At 38.2% G+C, this 25,037-nt stretch overlaps 1 long non-coding RNA gene across 2 annotated transcripts in view; it reads right to left on the bottom strand.

The window, feature by feature from the left end:
• Positions 1-38: 38 nt before the first annotated feature.
• The window catches only part of LOC124171546, a 60,284-nt gene continuing 35,285 nt past the window's right edge, over positions 39-25,037 (bottom strand). Inside the window, exons 3-7 of one of the 2 annotated variants that reach the window (XR_006867830.1) lie at positions 22,080-22,169; positions 5,579-5,877; positions 4,916-5,082; positions 1,443-1,728; positions 39-60 (exon numbers count right to left, since the gene is read on the bottom strand). This is a non-coding gene — a long non-coding RNA (uncharacterized LOC124171546). Of the gene's footprint in view, positions 61-1,240; positions 1,285-1,442; positions 1,729-4,915; positions 5,083-5,578; positions 5,878-22,079; positions 22,170-25,037 lie in introns of those variants that run through there. The other variant, XR_006867829.1, reaches the window with a different exon arrangement.

Raw genomic sequence — 25,037 nt, forward strand, 5'->3', positions numbered from 1 at the left:
TTCACATTAAATTACATTCACAAAGCTTCATGCTTCACTGGTTTTATATATCAGTTAATCCTGGGGAAAAATAAAGAATAATTAGTTCTCAAAGCCACTTACAGATCCAACATCAATATGCATTCATGTATTTTCAAATAGTAGCACGGTTAGACAGAAATTGTTCATGAAACATGCAGGATGTGTAAGGCTTGTCAGCAACTGGCTAGTTAGTAGGCCATTTATGACTTGGCAGGGAAAGATAGCCAATTTCTCTTGATTATCCAGATAATTTGCACTGAACCGAATCGATAAATCTCAGCAATTGTAGCCTCGACATCCAATTATTTCCAGAAAATTTATTGCAAGGCATTTATTAAATAACTATTTCAATTTGTTAATTCACGCATCTAGTCTTTAAAAGCTCCCGAGTAAAACAGTCATTGGTTCCGGTCATTGATTATAATTAATTGTAATTCCCAAAATATCATATCATAGTAGAACGTAGAACACTTCGAAATGGCAGAGCAAAAATGAAGTTAATTACATTAAACGCAAAATCAACCAAAGGAAATTCTTGTGCGCGACATTGCGAGATACCTGTTACGCTTTATCTATGAATCCTACATAAAAAGTTAATGTTTGTCTGTGTCTGTCATACAAAAATCATCATATAAATGTGGTTTTTATCCGATCGAGCTAAAATAACGTAAAAGAATATTTATCGGTTGTTTAAATTGCAATGCATTTAAATTCTTCAAGACTATTAACCCTGCAAGGCACTAATATACGCTAAAAATAGAGGCCAAGATAGAGAAAAAATACACTTATTTGCGGTGTGTAGTAGGATACGATCGATGAGTACTCCTCTCTGCTACCATGAACAAAACTTATGAACCTTGTGACGAAGAGAAATAAACAATAGCATTTTCACGCACAACGGCCGACTTCAATGCACAAAGAATTAGGCAAATTCTCTAACTCATCTCCGAGCTGCTCAAAATCAAAGGGCTTCTCAGCTAGTAATGTATATAAACAAGAAACCCAAACCAAAACATCAGGTCCATTCCAGATAAAAAAACTTAAAAATAACTTTTCAAGAGTTTGATTCTACTTCCGATAGAGCAAAACAATGTTTAAAAAATATCAACTTTAAATGCGAATACTCACTGTGCCATGCGATGGACAGTAGGCGGCACACATTACTTACAAAATTAAAATTAACGTGTCCACCACATTCTGCCATCTTGGAATAAGGTCGGCTAAAAATGTTGAGCGGGATAGGAGTTTCATTTTCGACAAATGCTGTAATATGGACACGCAGTTGAAACATTTGCATTGTTATTAAACTTAATTGCTAAGATTAGTGACACTTCGGGCCTTCACCGTTATCATAACTTCGGTACCATGCACAAGAAACAACTTATTCAAAAATGCAACATGTAAACATTCAGTGTACTTACCGCCGCCTTCCACAAATGGGAGTTTATAATGCCCAGTTTGGAATTTTATTTCTTCTTAGCATTATATACCGACTTAAAACCACGCACAAAAACGATCCCTTGTCGTAAGCCATGGTGTTCACAGGTAAGTAAACGGGATCCCACTACGAGCGAGGGCACGGGATTTGTTTCAAGTCACTACTCCTGAACCATCGCTGACTTTTCTGAGCTAATAGCACTAATTTCTAGCCACTACACTCAGTTTCGTACTGTCAAAAAATGAAACCTCCAGAAGGCCTCCTTACCACTGAAAAAATGGAAAAAAACACCACAAGTCAGCGTTTAGCCTATACTCGCCATGTTAATTTTCCTACAACTAGAAACCATTGGCACCCTCGCGCTGCCACTCGTTCAAAAGAGGAACTATTTGGTGTCGGAAGATTGAGGCAACAGCGCCCCCCTACCGATTTCAATGAGAACCTTTTGGAAGATTAGTAACCAGTATATAAGGGCCATGCGCATGACTCACAGCCAAGCGCTCACCTGCGTAGAAAATTTGCTGCGCTACATGGAACACTGTAATTACGATTATAATGACGTTATTGCAGCAAAAAAAAATCCGTGTTCAGGTGAAGAAAGCTGTCAACGAGTCCTTAAAACAAACTAAATTAACGGACTATTTGCGAAAATGAATATACGTATGATAATTTTGTGCATATTACGGAAAATTTAAGAAATAAAATGGAGTTTGGATTATCCGTGTTTTTTATTATCCGTGCACCATCTCCCCATCATTAGCCCGGATAATCGAGAGTTTGCTGTATAGTAGATCCCATTTCGACATTTTCCCGATCACTGATATGAGGAGCGAATCACACTTCGATGAATAACTGTCGGCTGACTAGTGGCTAACCCTTTAAGAGTCGCCCGAAAGTGCACCACCACAATTCTTACGACGAACCCCCTTCATTTCAATCTATATTCAATTCACGATCTATATTCAATTTCTCTACTCGAAAATGGCGTATTTTTTCCAGTCGTTACAATAAACCTTATTTACAACTCCTGATAACGTGGACTTGTGCGCCTTCTTGAAAAAAATCTGAACTCGCGTGATCGTCGCCTCAAAACCGTCATCGCCTCGCTGTTAACGAAGGAGAGGGACATAAAGAGAGAAAGAGTTTTGAATTTGATCGTTCCGCAAGCCTGAAAATATATTCTAAAGCAAAAAGGGTCGCTACGTTTAGTGTTGGCAATATTTGGTCGATTTTGTTCATAACAATTTAAATTAAGCTCAATTTAAAATTAGATATTGATAAAATAAATAAAATCTATACCCTAGTGACCACTATTAAGTTTTAATTGGGTGTCACTAAACTTGTTATTTATCTCTCATAATCCATCTCAGAAGTCGAGTTATCTTTTCATTTCAATGAATACATACCATTCCGAAAATAAACTTAAAGTAGAAACTCATTTATGCTTGTGGGAAAAAATTTAAACATTCACATTTTTCTCACGCACATCTCTTGGGCCCTCCAATATAAATACATACATGAGGGTATTAAATACAACTTTTATGCAATGAGGCTCATGAATTCAAGTAATTTATTTTCATTTTTTTGGGGGTGAAAACCTCCTCCTACTTCATGATATTTAAACCCTTAAAAATCAACCCTTATTCGGGGTTAAGGAAAATAATTATTTACCACCAAAAATATATTTTTCGTCAAAATGCCCTAATTTAAGAACGATGCCGATTTAAATATGTACAACCCTTAAAAACCACCCCTTGTAACATTTCAATTCTTACAAACTACTTAAAATAGGTAGAAATAGGAAAAAAGTAAATTTACACACTAACGTTTATTTAAACAAAATTACATTACAAATATTTACATGCTTAGAGAGATATATATATACAGATAAAAATAAATATTTTAATCATGTTCAGCATGTATAATTATCGTGGTCGTCGAAGTCATCCTTGCAGGAATAGAAGGATCAAAAACTTTGCTATTTCCAAGTAGTATTATATTAAATATACTTATCACTTATCACCCCAGCCCCATCCCACTCCATCCCCCATGCCACCCCATCCCCCATCCCACCCCATCCAACCCCATCCCACCCCATCCCCCAACCCACCCCATCCCCATCCCAACCCATCCCACCCCATCCCCCATCCCACCCCATCCAACCCCATCCCACCCCATCCCACCCCATCCCACCCCACCCCACCCCATCCCACCCCATCCCACCCCACCCTTTCTGCCCACACCCTCCAAGATGGCTTGCAGCTGAGGGGAGAAAGATGGTACAGAAATTGAATTTCCATCGCGGATTTATAAAAACTGTATGTGAGTGCACTGAAATTTAATAGGGTATGAGGAATCACTGCAAAAACAGCCATGGGAAAATTCAACATTAGTGGTATAAGAAGCCCGCGTCTTATCTCTGCATGAAAAGTTGAAAAGATGTTTCATTTCGATAGGGATGCATGAAAATTTCAATGAAATTTAAACAGAATTCAAGGGAATATGTTCAAAATGGTTATAAAGTTTCTAGAAAAAACTTGAAATCCTAAAGCTGAAAGTAGTTCTAATATGTGTTTAGTGCTATAATTTAGGACCTGTATAAAATTTATCAAATTTATACCAGCAAATTTTTAAGTTACTTCCTGTGATACGCTATGGACGCCAGAGAGCAAATATCTAAATGGGCAGAGTATTTTCCTAATGAATTGATAAAATGGAGGAGACTCATACAATTGGGATTCAACAAGAATTCTTTACTTAGCCAACGAGGTATTTCTTCAGAAGTGGCATTAAAAATATAATTCACTTTATAATCTATCAATAGTTAAAAATAATTCTGAAGAACATAATTTACATTCTTTCATTCTCTACTTAACATATTCACAAAAAAATGATGATTTGATTTTTTGAAAAAGAACTTTTGCAAAATGTTTTGAGAAAATATTTAGTTTATCAATTGAGAAAGAAAAAAAAACATGAATAAAAATTAAAGAAACTGATTTTCAATGCAGTGCTTGGATGAGCAATAATAAAAAAATGAAAGGTGACTGATTACATACAATGTTCATGATGCATCAGGATTATGCAAAGAGGTGAGATTAAATGAATGTATCTAAACTTGTTTGGAAGAACTGAAAGATGTTGACTTCATTTTGCATTAGTATAAATTAGGCTAAAAAAGCAAGAAATCCTTAATGGCAGAATATGCATCATGAATTAAAAAAATAAACCCATGCGGATATCGTTTTAAAAAATTGAATTGAATGTAGAAGAAATTATTTTATAAATGAAATTAATATGCAAAATTTAATTGAAAGTGGGTAATATTGATTGGTTGTCCTTAAAAGTTGATTTCATTGTAATACAAATTTTGGATTGTTATTCATATTTAAGCGGAGTTGGTTTGCGCAGAAGAAAGATAAAGGTGCTCAGGACAGTATTTGTGGAGAAATTTACCTTAGTGAATCTATCAAACGTTTCTACATCATCCTGATAATGCAATTAAATTTTAATAGGTTGACGCCTTCCTTCTTCTTTGTCTTGACATGTTTCTTCTCCTTTCAGTTGTCTGATGGTACCTCTTGCAATGCCTACATTCCTTCGGCCACCGGAATGTCTTGAGCCTAGGGAGAGAGTGGGTTAGTTCATGCAAGGTAAATAAATGATCCTTCCCCCAAGACATAGCACACTCTGCACTGCAACATATGGAAAGTCACTGTGGGAAAGGAGGAAATTAACCCTTTCTCATTCAAGTGACACAGTTTCTAACCCGAGCACTGCAATGGTATGCTGTGAATGCCAAACCTTGTTTCAACATAAAATTCTAGATAACGCTCTTTAAAATCCTAGCCTTACTCGACATAATAATTCAAAACCCAGAGGGCCCAAAAAGTAAGCTACGTGTGAAACTGGGATCCTCTTGTCTTGAGCCTATGGAGAGAGTACATGCAAGGTAAATACCTTTCCCCCAAGGAATTGCATAAGCTTCATTGCGGTATACAAGTCATTGTGGCACAAGGAGGAAGTTACTACCTTTTCATTCAAATGACAGTTTCTATTCCATAATGCTGCAATGCCCATGTCAAACCTCAGTTTGACAAAAAAGTATAATTGACTCACCTAAAATAACTTAGTCTTACTTGGCACAATGATTCATAGTCCTAAGGGCCAAATCTAAGCTAAGTCACTCGCATTCTTCTTCCTGGAGTGGTCTTCTTGTCCTGGAGTCTCTCTCTTCTCCTAAATTTGGAGGACTCGAGAATCACACCCATCCTTTTGTTTCTGAACAATCAAAAGGCTCAAAATTTTTGCTCAATCATGCAACCCATCAGATAAAGTGCATGCAAGGTTCACACACTTTTTGCTTTTTTTATTCTATCTTCAAACTCCCATCATTTTGCTTCATCCTCCACGCAATCCTGGAAGAGAGTGAATAAATGACATGAATGAAATATACCACACTGTAAGTTATCCAAATATGTATCGTAAAATCGAAGAAATTATAATACATAGTACACATAAATTTCCTCAATATGGTACCTTTATGCCAGTTCCTTATGTTAGCTTAATATATGTATACCATTTGTGAATGCATATTGTAACCGTAGAAATTTGGCAGGTTACATATATTGGTTTGAATGGATATTTTTGAGGGAAGGAGAGCTTCATTTATTTGTCTTATATAAGTTTGACCGTGTGTGTGTGTGGGTAGTTCAGTGTGAATGGACTTGTGTGTAATGCATTTCACCTCCCCCCAATTCCCCACCTCCAGATTTTGGGGTTTTCCCATCACGTGACTTTGTGTATGAGCTGGCCCCAAATAGAGAAGAGTGCACTCCTCCTCAACCACCCACACCCACCGAGGAGTGATGGTGCAAGGCTGCCTACGACCACCTGATTCTCCTTCACCTATACATTCACCCTCTCCCCCAAAATAGATTAAACATACTTTAACTCCCCCATGGTGACTTACCTCTAGAAATAGGCCTCTTTCTCATTTTCTCCCCACCCTCCTCACCCCCTGAAAACCAACCCTCTTTGAGGCATGAAACCTAAGGAGCCACCACCTGAAAGAGATACATCAACCCTGGCCTTATCATGCTGCCGGAGGCTCTGCCAGTTTGTCAGGGCAAGCGGCTCATTACATGAGTGGTCTATGGAGAGAGAGGGAGAACCTGGAGACAATGGAGTTTGGACCGGGAAGGAGGAAATGAGCGGAAACAGGAAACAGGAGAATGAATGGTAGATTTCCATCATCAATAAGAAGAAGATCAACCCATGTCATCCTACTGAGTATTCTCTCAGCCCAGGGTGTGTAGATGGTTTAGCGATGAGATATGAAGTGAAACACTTTGCAATTTCCACATAAAAATTTATTAAACTACAGTCGATATATTTTGTGGGAGTCTTGATAATTCTGCAGTGCAGCAAAACATGTCGACTGTAGTTTAATACATTTTTATGTGGAAAGTGCAAAGTGTTTCACTTCATATCTCATAATGGATCTCCACAAAGTATCTGCCTCATCCATTCAATTTAGGCTCGGCGATTGCCGAAAAGGAGCCATTTGAGGACGTCATCCCTCAGCCGTGAACAAGACAGGAAAACTTGATAAGCCGAACCACAATCCTGAATTGTATCCCCTAGTAAAGAAGAACCTTCACTCAAAGCCCTGATCTAGTGTTGTTAAAGAAACCCAGATTCCCCCCCCCCCAGAAACGAAGAAAGAAGATGCCGGAACCTTTGTTGAAGAGCCTTTGCCCATGAGTTTTTTTAATTGCATTTATGATTCTATCCTCTTTTCCCCTCCCCCCTTCCTTGAGTGATTGCGTGCACTAAAGTTTTTTAGGACAGGGTGTACTTTTCTATCTATAAGTATGCTTAAGGTTAATGTTTTCTTTTTGTTAACTAATTTTTGGGTGTTCATGTCTTGGTGAGAAACCAGGCCAAAGACTGATTGGAAGGAAACTCCCTGTTTTCTTTTTATTAAGTTTACTTTGTTTTGTTGAATTAATCATTTTGGTAATATCCACTGGCCAGTTTAATGTTCAAAGCATAGAAAGATATTGAACAATTTCACGTGTTCTATGTGTACATTTCCCTTTTTTTCTGCATTAAATATTCTGTAGAACTCAGAATCTATGTTATAAGCTCTAATTTTTTGTGTACCCCAATCATCGCAATGAGCCTCCCCACATAATAATAGGGTAGTTTTCTTCATCAAAGAAAACACAAGGCATGGATTCCAATTCGTTACCCATGATTAGTGCATTCATAATATAGAAATTATTTGGTTTTAGAAATTCCAGTTTAGACGAATGGCAATGGTTAATTTTAACCTCATTTGAAAAAGGTCAGATTGGTGCCCATGCAATGCCACTCGATGTGACGTCACCTAGTTTCTATACGAGTAGATAGGAGTTTTACATCGTCTGAAATTACCAATGCATGCATGAGGCACAGAGCTCAGGGAAACATATCTTAATAATCAACTATTTAAACTTCCTGTGGCCAGAAAGTTTCCCTTGTTTGATAGGGTATTAATAATCCTTATTTAAGCCGAGCGATACCTGCTAGCAGGATAGTCCGCTTCCTGCATCACAGCAGCGCACATACCCTCACCAAAAGGTCACCTCACACGTCGACAGCGGGAACCATAATGACGTCACACGGGGTTTTCCCAGCATTCATACTTAGCCGTCACATTTTCGCGCGCTTGAAATTTCTCACTTTTCATTTAATCGCGAAAAATATATATAGTAATTTAAAAATCTAATAGGGTATAACACATACTCCAGGAGTGATAACCTTTCGATTTAGGCAATAAAAAAATAATAGGAAACCTCCCTATTCTCCCTTCCCCTCTTTCCCTCCCTTCTCTTTCTCCCCTCTTTCCAATAAACCAACCAACCCCCACCTCCTCACGTCACAATATGTATTTAGTCCCCATATGTATGCATGCATGCTATTTTATTCCATTGATCACTGAGCAACTATGTACATAGTTCATCAGAGCTATCTTAAAAAGACCCAATTATCATTGAGTCAGTAACCCTTTCCTTTTCACCATCTCTTTAGAAGTGAGTTTACCAGGATTATCACAAAAAGACTCATTTGAGGACCATGATTTCTTATTCTTCCCTGCCAAGGAACTCATGCAGTAAGTTCATTGCTCAAGAATTATTCTCGAAGAAATTGACAATTTAACACGAAGAGATTTGCCACTTGGTGACCTTATGACACTCCTTTTTGTGTAAAAGATGACAAATAGACATATAGCATTGTTTTCCGGATAATCCTCCGATAATTTATCTTACAATATTGAATTCAAGATATATTTCCAATATGGCTAGCAGGCCACTTGGAATTGCTCGTGAAGGATAGTTACCAGAGAAGTGGGAAACTTTGAACTCGGAATTCATTGTGACAAGGAAGGAAGAAGCGATATACAAAGTGATGGTATTCATATGTAAAAGCAACCAATGGAAAGAACAATTTCCGTATACTACAGCCAGTGGCGTGCAGGGGGTCCAGACCTCCCCACTCGAAATATAAAAACACTATTATTTTCCTTCATAAAAGAGAACAAAATATTGAAAAATCATGAATTTACAATAGATTTCTTTGACAAATGAAGTTTTTTCGATTATGAAAAATGTCAAAAATTAGTCAAAAACCCTCTAATTAGGACCCTGTTTTTTTTTAATTTTCCCCTTGGTTTTGGAGCCCTTCTGAACGAAATTCCTGGCTATGCCACTGACTACAGCTTTTACCCTGCTCGACAAGATTGATCTTTATGTGTACCCTAATGTGTTTTAGACGAAAAGCATCGTGTGAATGCATACCTCAGCAAAAAGGTTTGCATGGAGAGGAGTAATAGTAAAGTGTTGAATCATATGAGCTATATTTGTCATTGAGAGTGTCAAGAGGTGTGCCTACCCGGCAGGATGTCCAACCACAGAAGTTCTATACAGTGACATAACAAAGGGTAATGAGAAAAGGATGTAAAGGACGCGTCAGGCACAAACCGAGGTGGCACTACGCACTTTGGGAGCATGAGATGCACCAACGTACAAACTTTGGTTGCAATCCGTGGAGTCGTATGGAAATGTATAGTGGATAGACAAACAGACATCCTGCCTTTTTTAAGGGGCTATTCGAAAAGGTTATTACGGAGGTATTTTTAGATTCCAGTGCAGTTTCATGGAATGGATTCACTAAATATATAATAGAGCCATAACACATTATTAAATTGCATAAGCTGTGAAATTTTCACTTTTCATAGTATTTTCTCTCACGAAATATTTATTTTGTTAACTATTATCTAGTTTTTAAGAGCCAGAAAAGCGACAAAATGCATTTCCCGGTATGCAGTTTCTGAAAATTTTCCGGGGTTGGACACCCGCGTTCTCCCGTGATACGGACCCTATATCATGAGCCCCAGCCTAGCTAGGATCGAGTGCCCTAGGGCAGCCGATCACCTCAGCCCGCCCAGAACTTTTTTCTCTCCTCCTTATCACACTGCCACAAATGGGGCATCAGAATATCAAGTGAAACCTTTTAAAAATAACATAAAAAGTATTATTTATACTATAGCACCTGAAAGTATTGAATCTCCTCGTTCAAAGGGGCATATGCTTTTATCAGCATAATAATATAATATTATTTACATCAGCATAATCTATGCAGACGACTCAAGAAAAAGTTGATACTGAATTTTTTTAAACGACTAAAAGTTATTAAACCGAACGTAGTCTAGGCTACGAGTAGCTACAAGTTAAAATAATTTTGCGGAAATGCTCACATCAGAGTAAACTAAGATGCGGTGATGCTGGAAAATAAATAATGAACATTCCAAAATGCGTACTCCTCAGGGAAAAATTAAACCAAATGTAAAAAGCACTTCTAAAGTAAAAAAAAATACACAAAAGCGTGTAAAAGATCAAACCGAAAGTCAATCTACAAAATATGTCACTAACTTGGTCATAGTTAATTGCAATTGCGTTAAAAATAAGAGCGCTAAAATCGAGCACATAGTTCAGGACGTAGCAGTTTTTCATTAATCGCACTCTCTTTTACTTTCTTGCCCGAAAATATTTTCGCAATGCGCTTGACGCCATAAATATTTTTATGTAACTCATGGTTACTTCTCTAGTGCCTTAGTGGTGTATTCTCTTCCCTAGTGCCTCTCTGTTTAACCCCCAAATATACCAAGAAATAATTATCCGTTTTGATTTTCCAGATGACTCTATTCCAATTTTTAAGGCTGCAAATATTACTTTGTGATCACATATACCGTCCACGATATCGATTTGATTTATCACCTTAGTACGGCTCTCTGCTTAAAAGTCTAATAGTTTATTTCCCCTCGTGAACATGTCAACTACTTGTGCAATTGAGTGATTTCCGTTTAATAAGATCTCGCAGATTTCTCTATTCCTTGAATACGGTTTTATAGAGAGCAAGAATCCAAATTTATGCGTGGGAGATAGAAATCTCGCAGAATAATTATAACACTTCTACTGTGTCTCAAATAAAATGCAGATTTTTTATTTTCTAATAGTGAAATAATATCAAATCGCTGTCTGATTGTACACCATACCCTTTCTATTTCAATGTCTGTTAATACATGGGAGGCGATGTATAAATGTGATTTGACTGCTAGAAAAACTCCGCCACCTTCCCCATCGCAATAGTAGATTTTAAATAGTGGAAAAACTTCGCTGTCTCACATATCCTTCGTAAGTCGATTCTCTGTCACTATGACCATAACCGCGTCTCGAAATTTGTACTAGATTTTAGCGCTCTTGTTTATAACGCAATAGTATGAATTGCGACAATGTTAATGTCATATTTTGAAGGTTGAATTTCGGATGGTCCTTATCTACGCTAATGTGGTTAAGATGGGCAAATTACACTGGGTGTGCTCATAAAATTTCATATAATTTCCCTGGGTTAATTGTTATGGATTTTTCCTTAGTTTCCGGCATTACTACTCTTAAATTTACTTCACATGACGTGAAGAATTGCCCAATGCGGATTACCTCTGAGGATAACCTTACTCATAACTAATATTTAGTGTAGAATTTTTCTCCCCGAATATCCCGCATAGATTATGTTGATGGTAAGAGTGCGTCTTTTAAAAAATGAGAAAAAGTATGATTATTGTGGACTAGATCCCTCCCATGAATCTACCGCCACTACCGCGCACAGTATAAACCTACTCACCCATGAAGGCACGCACTAGGAAAAGGTATACGGTGAGTTCAAATATAACTCTAAAGATAGGAAAAAAACCTCGTCCCGGAGCCCGAAAGTAAACACTCCAACGGCCCGACGCCTGAGGGGACGTGAATTACCTTAGTGCATTCCACCCGCTAATATTAATTTCGATGGGATATTTGCTCCTGGAGTTAGACTCCAGCAGGATTATTCCTCTAATCGTATGGCCGGGCAATAAGTCAAAATCGACCATAACTACGGCCTCGGGACATACGTATGTCTTCGAGCGATTAGTACGTAGAATTTTCATTTTTAGAAGAGCTGATTTTGATGGGTTTAAGGGTCATCTGAAAAACGCTCCTGGAGTTTGACTCAAGGTCCGGTAACTCGGTCGCGTCCGCGTTCGTCGTCGTCGGCTCTTGGTGCCGTGAAGGAAAAGGATGCAGGCTGCTTCCTGTGCCAACCTTCAAATTTCTTCACCGACCCGAGCCCATCAATAAAGGGTGTATCGTGAGTGTCTACATATTATTTAAAACGATAGAACATTTATGTAATACGAAAAAGGACTTGATGGAGAAGAATACCTGACTGAAATATTTTCCTATTTCCCTCCGACAAAATTCCCTCCCACAGATACCATAGAAAGTGCTGAAACTAGTTTCCAAACTGCGGTGAAAGTGGCATCGCTTCATTCTTTGTAATAATTAATCCCACTGTACCTTCTATAGATTGGGAGACGCATAGATTCATTCCTGGTGGGAGGGATAAAGTGATTTCCGAGGCGTTTGTACACACTTTTACATCAGATTCATTGTTTCAAATAGCATCCGCACCAAATAGAGGAGAAAGTATTCTTGGAATAATATCGACAAATATACCTCATCAGGTAATAAACATGAGCACCGTCGAATGAATTAGTGACCATAGGTTAGTAACTGCAAAATCTTCTTTGAATACCGCTGAAATTTTTAAAGAGCCTAAACTTTTAATTTTTAAAAGAGCTGATTTTGATGGGTTTAAGAGTCATCTGAAAAATGCTTCACCTGCGTTTCAAGAATCATTATCAAAGTTAAATGTAGGTGGTACTTGGAAAGCTCTTCTTTCGCTCGTATCCTCGGAAGTGAATAGCTACATCCCTAGTGAACCAAAAAAAAGAAGATAGCGACCGAGATGGTATGACGCGGAAATGAGAAAATCATTGAGGCGAAAAAGAGCGTGACATACTAAAATGAACTGCCACCACGCTAATGAACGCGTGGTATAATTAAAAAATAGTTTTTTTTTTAATTCCGCCACGAAGGAAGCGTTCAGGAATGCATTCAGCAATTTTCAAAGGAAAAACACAAGTAGATCAGTTAAGGGATATCCCAAAAGGATTATGGTCTCATTTTAAGGAAGTTCAAGGTAAAAGATCTACCGTATGTTCGTTGAGAAACGATAATGGAGATAAGTTGACAAGTTCCGATAAAGAAAATTCATTATATTCCTACTTCAAGAGCGTGGTCACCGAAACTTCTGATAACTCATCCTAGAAAGTGGTCAATCTCTGCATAGGAAAGATGCCGCCTATTGGCATTAGTACGCACGGAATAGAAAATATATTGAAATCGCTCAGTCTAAATAAATCACCTGAACCCGACGAAATCCCTTCTCGCGTGTACAAAGAACTTTCCTCAGATGTCGTTCCATATTTGCAGTTAATATTCAGTAAATCCATCGAGCAACACAAAGTACTTAATGACTGGAAAATTTCTAATGTAACGCCAATATTCAAAAGTGGAGGCAAGGAAGAGCCATCTAAATTCGGACCGATATCTTTAACGTCCATCTCATGCCAAGTCCTTCGAAATATCGTAGACAGCTCAGCAATGAAACACCTAGATGCGCAAAACTGTTAATGAGAACTCAACATGGATTCAGGAAAAGTAGACCATGCGAAACCCAGTGAGTGCTTTTCGCCCTGATACTTTAGTCTCCGAAGAGGACAACATTCAATTAGAAGCGATCGATCTCGATTTCAAAAAAGGTATTGACAATGAACCCCACGGAAAAATGATAATGAAACTGAAGCCTTACGGCCTAGATGAAGATGTCATTTCCTGGATAAGAGAACTTTTGAGCGACCGCTTGCAGAGAGTAAGTAGTATTGGACGGTGAAGTCTCCAACGAGGTTGGAGTCACTTCTGGCGTCCCTCACGGTAGTGCCATAGGCCCACTCCTATTCCTTCTCTATGTGAAAGACACTGGTGATATAGTCCACAGTAAGCTACGATTATTTGCAGAGGAGGCTGTAGTTTACAGAGAAATCCGTTCCAGCAAAGACATAGATGAACTAACGAATGACCTAGCTGCTATCCAAGCATGATACGATGCATGGCAGTTTGAATTAAATTTGAAAAATCGTAGATTCGTAGTAGTTTGGGAGGACCAAGATCCAGCCAGGTATACTGGACCCAAACAATGGTCGAGCGCGACCCTTTTGCGAACCCTTTCCTCGGTCACCCAGAGGTTATCCGGGACCTCTGGAGACTGCCATAACAGCACGAGCTCACCCCTACAGATATCACCTGTTGTAGTAAATTTTTTGCTTTTTTAATTCCAATACTTAGCGGTAAATAAAGGCGCTAATCATATTCCTCGCGGTTGAGCGATTAAATTCGTCTTTTGATCGAGATTCTACGATGAAAAATAAGTATTTTATGAAAAGTGATAAAATTAACGCCGATTGCCTCCAGAGATTTGCAACGCCGAAATTTTGTGATGGGAGGGGAAAAGTAAAATAATCCTTTCTCTTCCCCCACTCCACTTTTTAGCTTGACCACGTGTATGAGCGTATCCGAAATTCTGGTGGAGACCGCAAATGTATTTGGCAGAGTGAGAGTTTTAACCCTCGTACACTATTTTCTTTAATATTGTAAAAAACCCTAGGTTGGGAAGAATCATAGAACACACTAAAAAAAAGGATAAAAAACACTCACAGTTAGTACTAAATTTTCGGTGGCGTATTACCACCTTCCTCAGAGTTAGGTAAGAGACTGTAGGTAAAGGATAGCTGAGGGAAGGGGAAATAGTGGGGAGGTAGGGTCCAAAGAGGGGGGAAAGAGTGTGTTGAGGCAATTAAGGGATTATCGATTGATATTTAAGCCAGGAGGAAGAAATGCTTTGAATAGCCATATGTGCGTCAATTCAATGGAATTAAGTTTGAGTGGGTGGTCTGTGGGGGGAAGGGAGGCCAAAACTGATAGGTACATTGTAGCAATCATTGAATTGACGCCGATGAGTGGCCGCATGTTTCGCCACTGGGAGGGACGCAAAGTGAGAGGAAGTGCACGATGCCCTGTGGTTATTGATTTTTAGGTTAAGGGGGGTTGAGGATTTGCCTATATAAAAGGAGGGACAGTGTTGGCATTGAATGAGGTAAACTCCATTCTTGGAAGTACAGGAGGCCGCAAAGGGGTGGTGGTAGACAGGTGACAAGATGACTAGGGATAGAAGGAGGGGCAAAAATTTGGGAGGTTTTGCATCTAGGATGACCACAGGGCGAAGTAGTGGGTGACTTCTGTAAGGGGTTAGTTGAGCGGAATAAATTTGAAAGGTTAGCAGGTCGTCTGAATGTGACAGTAGGGGGTTTGGGAAAAAGATTGGCTGTCGACTTATTATTTTTTAGAATAGGGAAGAGGTCTTTGAGGATAGATTGCAGGGATTGTATTCCAGGAAAGTAAGTGGTGCAGAGGGTAAGGTCACGTGGTTTGCTTCTATTGCATGGTTCAGCGGGGCAGTTTGCTGGGGGGAGGGGGGGTGTTTGAGAATTTTTTTATACAGGAGGGACTCTGGGTAGCCTCTATGGATGAGGGAACGGTGAAGGCTGTGAAGAAAATTATTCAGGGCATCAGGATTATTACAAATACGGTGGCCTCGAATGGAAAGGGAATAGGGAAGGGAGCGTTTAGTGTGGGAAGGATGACAACTGCTAAAATGAAGGTACTGCTGCTTATTCGTGGGTTTTACATGGACAGAGGTGAGGAATTTGTTGTTGACGAGAGAGATATTGACATCAAGGAAGGTAATCTGCGAAGTAGAAATGGTTGATTTTAATTAAATAGTTTTATTTTTTATTAGATAGTTTTATTTAATATTGTACTTGCGGATCTGCATCTACATAACTCAGTGAGGGAAATTCAAACAAGGCAAACCATTTCCTTTCTCCGCCGTCCAAATACGCACCGATCACCGAGTCTCCCCAAGCCAGAGCATGACTCGCGATGAACTCCGTAGCATGGAGGCGCATTCGACGGCATCATGTGCGCACATTGGGAACGCTACTCTGAATTTTCCTTCGCCTATCTCAACGAAACGGCAAAAATCACTACGGGCTATAGCAAGGTTTCTTTTAAGGTATACAAGACAGTAAAGAGATGATTCGAAGGGCCACTTATTTGAATGCAGTTGATTTTGAAGACGTTTTTCCGGAATGACTGACGAGCACATTGCCAGAACGCGTTTTTCTTTCGATCGAGAATGATATGTTCCTATCTTGATTTAAGATGCCTTTGTCAGCAGGCGAAAGGGGGAAAAGAAGTCAGCTTGTTGGAGGCAGGCTTATTCATAGCGGAAACGTAGCTAAGGATGAATAAAAATTGAAGCACCGTGTACTACTCTGAGAAACGCAACAGAGGCATTGAAAAATCGTAGAAGACATCCACCTGAGAAGTGACCGATTAGGACCTAGGTGTACAACCTGAGATGTTTTTGCTTGCAGATAATAAATCGAAATGCTGCTGAGATTTCAAATTTAATAAAAGGAGAGATATTGTCCCAAGTGAAGTGTGAATTCAATGGAGTATATTTTTCGTTCTTCATTTTTTTCCGCATTAACTGAGATATTTTATTTGACCCTTAAATACTGTAAAAAATAATTTGACATCAATATGTCGAGCATTGATTTAATATTACGAAATTGGTTTTCAAAAAATGGAAGGAAAGTGAGTTATATAATTGCAGAAAATAAAATTTTTTTTTGCCACTAGTTAGGAATAAATAAAATGTTAATTTTGTTTTGCGAGTTATGGAATTTACCTCGAAAAATTGTGTCGTCAATCAAAGGCTATAGCGGGTTAAGATGGTAAAATCTGCACTGGGCTGAAATCTTATTTAGGATTATGCACTCGAAAGTAAATATTTAGAAACCCCTTCAGCGAAATTTTTAGATGCCTAGGTGGTCCCACGGTCCTTTTATCGTAAAAAACGTGTTTTTTCGAAAAACATTTTTCCTGAGCGATTCTTTGCTTTAAAAAATCTGAAAAAATTCATGAAAGTATATTTTTATGCCCAAATACACCCTGATTTTTTTCATACTTTTTGGGTCAAAATTGAGTTTATGAAAATTATTTTAATTTTTTCATGAATTTTTAGGTTATGTTAGTAATATTTGGCAAACTTTTAAAAAATCATTTTTTGTGTATTTTTTATTGTTCTTTTGAATGGCCGTGTTAGATTTGCCATTTTTACTCCGGAAAATCTTCAAAATTTGAAAAAACCCAATTTTTGGTGTTTTCCCCATACTTTTTAGCAGATAAACTCTACCGCATGTCAATTAATAACGATTTTTAAATTATATTTTCGTTTTTTTAAGTGGTGGGATCAGATTTGCCGTTTGAGCTTTAAAGAATCTATAGCCCAGCGTATTAGTGAGCTCCCTGAATACATTCTGCACGGTATACAACTGCTACGTAAAATCTCTAATATGATAAAAGGGAAAACAATAAAAATTAAATATAAACTACGCTTAATTACCATCATTTTATTCAATTTTGAAATTTTATCGAATTCGAATTACAATTGTGGTAGAAGCCGCATACTTTAACAGCTAGTCAATGAGTATTTTCGCATTTTAAAGGGAGACTTGGAGTCTTTGTGAAGATTATTTTGTTAAGATTATTTGAATGTGTTTGGGAGGATAATACAGAACTATTGGTGAATTGATGAGATATATTGTTGTAATGGCACGCTGGGGATATTGTTTAATTATGTGTGCGGGATTGTTGCGAGGAGTGTGCAGTTTGGCTGAGGGAAATATATTGTTGACAGTCGGTCGTCGCTCGAGAAATGAACTGATCGGTGGTATTTTCGGTGCGCGACATTTATTTGAAATAAATCAACATTCCGCCCTGATGATGAGTGCCGAGACGGTACTTGAAACGTTGGCCGTTATAAAAACATTAACCCGGTGGGAATCCCGAGAAGAGTTTACCCACATTATTCGCCGAGAAAGTGTAAAATCATATTTCACAATGAACATTTTGGTTATAGCATTTATAAATAATGAGCGGCGGAACCGATTTGAATCATTTTTGACTTATTATAATACCGTAAGGAAAACATTTAATAAAACTACAACAATTAGTATTACAATTGCTTGTCAGAAAGGCATTTTCTCTATCTACATAGGGTTGACCAGGGCATGTTACGCAGAATTTCTTTCTGTGAATTTTCTAATTTTTATGTTTTAACTTATCAAAATTTAGACATTGTGGTTTTATGAAGCAGTTAATAAAGTCCAAATTGTGGCGAGCCATTTATAACTCGGTTTGGTAAAAGTGCACTCCGTAAACGTGCCCCGTAAGTAAACGAACCCGAGTGTACACTACACATTTGGGTTTATTCTGCACTAGCACCTTCTGATATACAACAGTTTTTGCTTTGTTATTAGACGCACGAACAAATGAAGCGAATAGTTTACCAACACTGAACATGACACATATAATTGTTCATGAGAAAAACATGGATTTCCTAAATTCAGACTACAAACACTCAACGGTTGACATAGGAATTAGCTAATCATCATCGCGAATGAAGCACGAATCCGAAATTTGAATTTATTTGAACTCTTAGGGCATATCAGATGGGATCATGGGAATCCTTGGAATGAGAATATCCTCATCTTCGAATTTTCCTTTGAATATAACCGCGTGAATCACATTGATTATCGTTTTTTATCACCTAATATGTTCCATTGCATATTTTAGGTTTCAAAGGTTCATGACCACCGAGTCAACCTTCTGCTGTACATTTTGCGTTGGTCACACCTAAGAAGTTTAAAAATGCAGATGGATAGTTGGTGACTTCATCTATTTTTGTAACACAGTCAATAGATTTGAGTGAATGCAGAATACCGATTATTTGCAAATTTCGAACTTTCGAAGAAGTAATCCACATCTTTGTCTTGAGCCGCCAAAATTGCTTGCTCGCTCTAAAATTTGTGATTATTGTGCTCATCAGTCATGTTCGAGAGCACTTTGTTGAGGAGTTCATCTTTCGATGAAACGAAATTGCAAAAATGCCGAGGATATGAAATAAATCCGCTCGATTCGTCGACAAGAACACGGCCTTTACCGATAGTCAAACATTTTTATGAGGCTCACTTATTAAATTGGTAAAAACAAAACAGATCATTTAGTAAGTAGAATGACCGACTTGAACTTTCCTAAAAATGTCCCCTAGCATCCATATTAATTTCTTCCATGAACTGATATTATTTTTAAATGTTAATTCTGCTATTCGAGGTTGATACGAATCCAAAAAATTCTATTCATCTAGAAAATCGTTCAAACATATGTAGCCGTTCTCGAGTTACAAATAGTGTAACTAACACGATTTACGACTTTTTTATGAATATAAATATACTTCGATTAAATAAATAAATATCATAGAAACACTGAAAAAGGGACACTCACAAAATGTTTTTCAGACGTTTCTCTGGGGTTACCCACCATTCTCAATGCGTGAGACAGGATTGCTGATGTCTTCTGTGGAGTTTAGGGGGGGGGAGGTTGAAGGGGTAGATGGAGGTGGGGAGGGATAGGCTGGTGGCTACTGAGCGACGTTTAGCCCTGGCGGTTTGAACGCTGTTTCCACCCAGGTGTGCTGGGTAAATTTTCTGGTAGTATTTCGATTTAGGAAAGGGAAAAGCACTGCTCGAAGGAACTATTTTGTGTTGGAGTACTGGTTCAACGAATGAGGGGGACTTGGTGGAGAGGCGATGGTTGTTCATTCGAATCGAGAATGCCGTGGTGCATTCTCCAATGTAGTAGGCAGGGCAGAAATTGTAGGATAGTCGGCAGATGGAATTAAAGGAAGTATTTAAAGGAAAAAGGAGAAGAGGAAGATTTGTTGATGACTGGTGGGGAGGTGGAGCGAAACAAGAAGCAGCACTTGCATCTTTGGCGGTTGCATGTTGAGGAGGGAGAAGATAGGGGGGCAGTGCGGGGGAGAGAGGGGCGGATGGATCGGAATATTTGCGCACGTTGGGCGCCTTTCTGTAGGTGATAGAAGGGCGGGAAGGGAGGAGATTGGAAGTACTTTGGTTTGCGCTGATGATGGGATAGAGGTCTCTCAAGATATTTTTTATTTCTTCGGGTTGTTTAGGCCTTCTTCTAATTCATTGGATAAAATTCTAGATTGTGCATTCGCAATAGGGTACAACATCAACAGGTTTCCACTATCAGCTCGCCGATTACTTGGATGAATCCGTTCTGACAAATTAGTTGGATCTTTGCATTGATTGAAAACTAGAAAAGACATTCAACGCAAAACCCAAATGAAGTAGTATGTGATGATTATAAAGGCTATTTGCTGTATGTAAGTCAAGTTGGACGTCATATAATGACACACATATCACCCGTCTCAAGGGACGGGTGAAAAAGTGTGGAGCTCATTGCAGAAAATCATAATAATCAACAGCTTTCTAAACTAATTAATGCAATAATCAACTGCTATGTATGACCCTTCATCGCCAATCTAAAATCACTAAGTGAATATCAACGCTGGGTTTGAATGCATCCCTTACCGTCGGGTTACGGATACCCCTTTTGCAAATCCCTAACGTTCAAAATGTGTACTAGCAATCCATAAAAAGGATACGTCAACCCTTGCCCAACTCTTAACTTGTATATTACCAGTTACCATTTAAAAAAAGTATCTAACGGTTACAGCGAATTTAAATTATTTGAAAACCATTATTTATTACAAAAGGAGTAGCCAAGGAAAAAAAAAGTTGAGATCTTAATTCCGATCAGGGGAATCGATCCAGCAACATTTACTATGACGACGTTGCATCAACTCCACTACGCCACCACGACTTTTGACGTTGAGGTCTTTATAATACATAATATCGGAACAGCAGTGAAAACCGGAGCAAGGGCACAGAGTATGCACACGAAATTAATCATTAAATCCATCAAAGATCAAAACAAAACGAAAAATTTAGTAAGTAACTTCTCCCTCTTTGTTCATATATCTTCACATGGAAGCGAAATATTTGCAGTGCGTGAGCAAGGAAAACAAATGGAGTAAGGGAAACTAAATTTTCTTGAGAAGCAGAAGTGGCGCCACAAACTTTGTCCTAAAACTTTTGAAAGTGACTGTACCTAAACAAACCCGTCTTTCGAACTGCCAAAGCATTTTCAGAGGACTAAATAACCACGTCAATAACTCTGATGGACAAGTTATCTCTTCCGCAAAATTCAGGAATCAAACGTGTGTGCTAGCAAGTTACAATTATTTAATCCTATTTTCAATAAAAAATTTCAGAAAAAAAAACAGTTTAAATATCTTTGGAAAAAAATGAAGTGCTATAATTTAAAAAGTGCGTTTAAACGCAATACGAAGTGTTTTAAACTTCAAAAACAGGCGGTTATATTATTTAGCTGTAACACGCAAATACCTATAGCAAGGATCGCTTAAATATAAAGAATTCTCAACTGATTTCAATCTAGATGCATTCGGAAGAATTGAATAATTAAGTTAGGTGCCATAGCCATAAGTTTAACCATAGTGTAGATACTAACGCGAGGAAATATCTAAAACCTGTTGGCGTTGCAAAGAATGGAGCTCATTTCAGTATATTTTCCGTCAGTTTCTACTAGACAACACTATCAATATTCTATTATTACATTTAAATGTTGTCGAAAACCAATAAGAAGTAGCATCGGGGCATAAACGTCTTAATGTTCCAAGAGAACCCATCTTCTAATTCACCCAGTGCCAACATACTCAAAGAATCACTCGTCAAGCGTATTCAGAAGGCGTTGATATCCATAACAAATATACAAGTGTAGTTAAATTTTAGTCGTCGCCTATATATTAAGAAATTAAGAACACCAAGAAACCTAAACGCACAAATTTCCACGCATCTTTTACGGTATTTTTTCTGGAATTTGAAATTTTTAAAATCTCCATGCTGGGCGGAGGAAGCCAAAAAAATTGTTTATATCTACACTTAAGTATATGACGAAGTGAAAAATCTCTTATTTCAAGTATAGGCGAAGTATTAACAATTGCAACAATTTGGCGCATAACATAATAAAATGTTGTGTTATAATGAAAATTGAAATTAGCTTACCATTTATTCCTCAGGCTCGCTCTCCGAAGAATTCCAAGAAATATCATTCGTGTAACTGACACACCACAAATTTCACATGGAATGGATGCACTGAAAATAACCAAAGAAAGACACACATTAACATAATGCTGATAGTTTACACGAACAGAGAGTACGAAAAGCATAAAATTTGAATTCTTAAATATTATCGCAGCACCATAGGGGTAATCGCACCAGTGAATGTCCACTTTAGAAGTTAAATTACAAATTTTGATTTTAGACGAATGAAATGTCGTCTAATTGCCCCAGTATAGAATTTTCTTAGTCTTGAAGGTTCATGTGTGAAATTAATACCTTTCTTCTCAGTGCAAATGGATAACGATCAAAAGTACAGCGATGAAAGGAAATACTCGTAAAAAACCCAGTGAATGTCCACAAAATCCAGTGAATGGCCACAGGTAGTACCAATGAAAGTCCAAGCCAATGAAAATCATCACTAAGTCATGAACTAAATCATTTTATTCAGAAGTTCAAACAGCTTCGAATAGTATTCAACAAGTATATCATTCCAACTTTAAAATTTCCACTCAAGATTAATTTTAAAATTATTAAATAATTAAAAAAACATGATATTATTATATTATGATAAGTATTGATACATAAGTTTGCTGAATGAAATCTGGATATTGTCAATAATTATTTTTTTGTTTTTTGGTGGCTATTTCTTGCTGAATGTTCTTACATGATCTTTTAGTGCTCTTCGGCTGTTTCGGTTCGGGGAGATGGAGAACGGAATTTTCGACATTCTCTTTATCCTCTAGCATTTTAATTTTCAAAGCTAGAGCTTCTGCTCGGGCCTGCAATTTCCTTTTCGTTTGTTGGTCCTTTTCCTTTCTCTTGGCTGTGCGCTCTTCTTGGAGAATTCTTTTCCTCTCTTTTTCGTCAGCCTCTTTTTGCATTTCCTCTTCTCTTAGTTCTTTAAACTGTTTTGATGTTATAGCATATATGGGTTTATTCTTTGCTTTTCTTTTTCGGTCACTTGTAGCAATGCGTGGGAAACTCAGGTGTTTGCTCCAAATTGTCTCATACTCTTTTTTCTTGAAAGTTACCTGATTCGAACGAGATTCTAAAGGGGTTAGTTCTTCTTCTGAGGTCTCATAAGTGTCTATTTCGGGTGAATCTGGACACGGGACATTGAAATTCTGAGGCTGATGTAGACCATTTTTCAAATTGTATTCGACGGGGGGCCACTTCATTGTCGGTATAACATTCATCATTTGAGGAATTTGGAACCGCCGAAAGTAAGGAGTCTTGGTTCTTTTCTGGAAAAACCTCGAAGATCACTTGTGTCGGGTTTTCCTCAATTATGAGGGTCTCAAGCACACCTGTCTTACATGAAAGAGATATCTCGCCGTTATTCTGGAGATTCTCATAATTTTCAATTGGGATACTATTAAGGCTATCAAAAATCGTGTCATCATAAGTCGAAGACCTGGTTGTGGGGTCATCAATGGGTTGCTCCTGTGGGTGGGTAATTTCAGTTAAACTATTCGTCTTGTGTTTGAATTTCTTCCAGATGTTGTACAAAACTGTTTGGGATGGAGGATTTTTCCCTGATTTTTCAGCATTTTGAAATAGTTGTAAAATATCTGGTGGGATGTCGGCTTCAATTTCTTTAAAGACTGAGGTTCCCTCACCAGCACTATCAATTGAATTTTGGTCAGGTGCATAAGCAATTGTTCTGTGTCTGTTCGACATACACTTGGAGTAATCAGGACGGTTTGGATTGAACGGAAAAATACCACAAGTTTCAAATGATTTTCTTATGAGATCGGGTTTCATTGCTGAATCATAAGCTATCTTGAATAATGGAGCGAAATTTATTTTGGTAATTGGTTTTGTGGACTCTTGGGTGTGTTTTATCACCGTTTCTTTCCAAGCTTTCTTGAGGGGTCGGAATATGCCAACATCACATGGCTGCATAATATGAGAGGCGTTCGCTGGCAAGCAGAATAAAATAATTTTGTTTTTCACACAAAAATCATGTAAGTCTAAGTTTATGTGCGAACTATGGCCATCAAACAGCAACAGAACAGGGAATTTCACCCCCTTTGCTTCTAGCTCAGGTTTGAAGGCATTCGCAATGAACTCATAAAAAGTAGCACTGGTCATCCATCCACTATCACTTTTTCCAATAACAAAATTTTCAGGCATTGATGCGGCTATATCTCGAGGGATTTTCTTGTAAGGATATACCACCATCGGAGATATGTCTTGTCCAGACGCGGAAAAGGTACAAAGAGCCGTGATGGACTTTTTCTCTTGACCCGATTCAATTGCATAGACATTTCTCGTCCCCTTTTCCGCTAAGACTTTGCCAGATTTTGGGCACAGCTGGACTCCCGTTTCATCTAAATTAAAAATGCGCTCAGGATCGGATAGAATATCGTCGCAGCCCTCTTCCACTAGGAACGATTTTAATTCGAAAAACCACGTCCTTAATGTTTCCTCAGTAACAGCTGCACGAGCTTTTGATAGTATTTGTGCATACCTGAAGCTTATTTGGGGATGTCGTTTAAGAAAAAGCTTCATCCATTTCACTCCTGGTCGGTCATTCGTGAATGGATTTTGTCGTCCAGTTTCTTGCATAATCCTTTGCACCGCATCTTTCACATCGTTAGTACGTACTGGGTAGCCTATTTTAGCTTTTTCTAATATCCACTTTTCAATTCTTGACTCCTCTTGGTCCATTAAAATACTTTGGGGTCCCATTTTTCTATGGCTGGGCACCTTTTCATGTATTTTATTGAGAAGTGTCGACTTCGGAACTGCATATTGCTTGGCAGCCTTATTTGCACTCAGTGATCCCGCCCGTACTGCTGCCACTGCATTTTCCAATTCTTTTTCGGTATATCGAAATCTTGAGTAGGGCCTTTTCTTATTAACTGCTTCCGCCATGCTACAGAAAGCGAAAATATT

Source organism: Ischnura elegans, chromosome X (genome assembly GCF_921293095.1).
Source record: "Ischnura elegans chromosome X, ioIscEleg1.1, whole genome shotgun sequence".
Classification (NCBI taxonomy): Eukaryota; Metazoa; Arthropoda; class Insecta; order Odonata; family Coenagrionidae; genus Ischnura; species Ischnura elegans.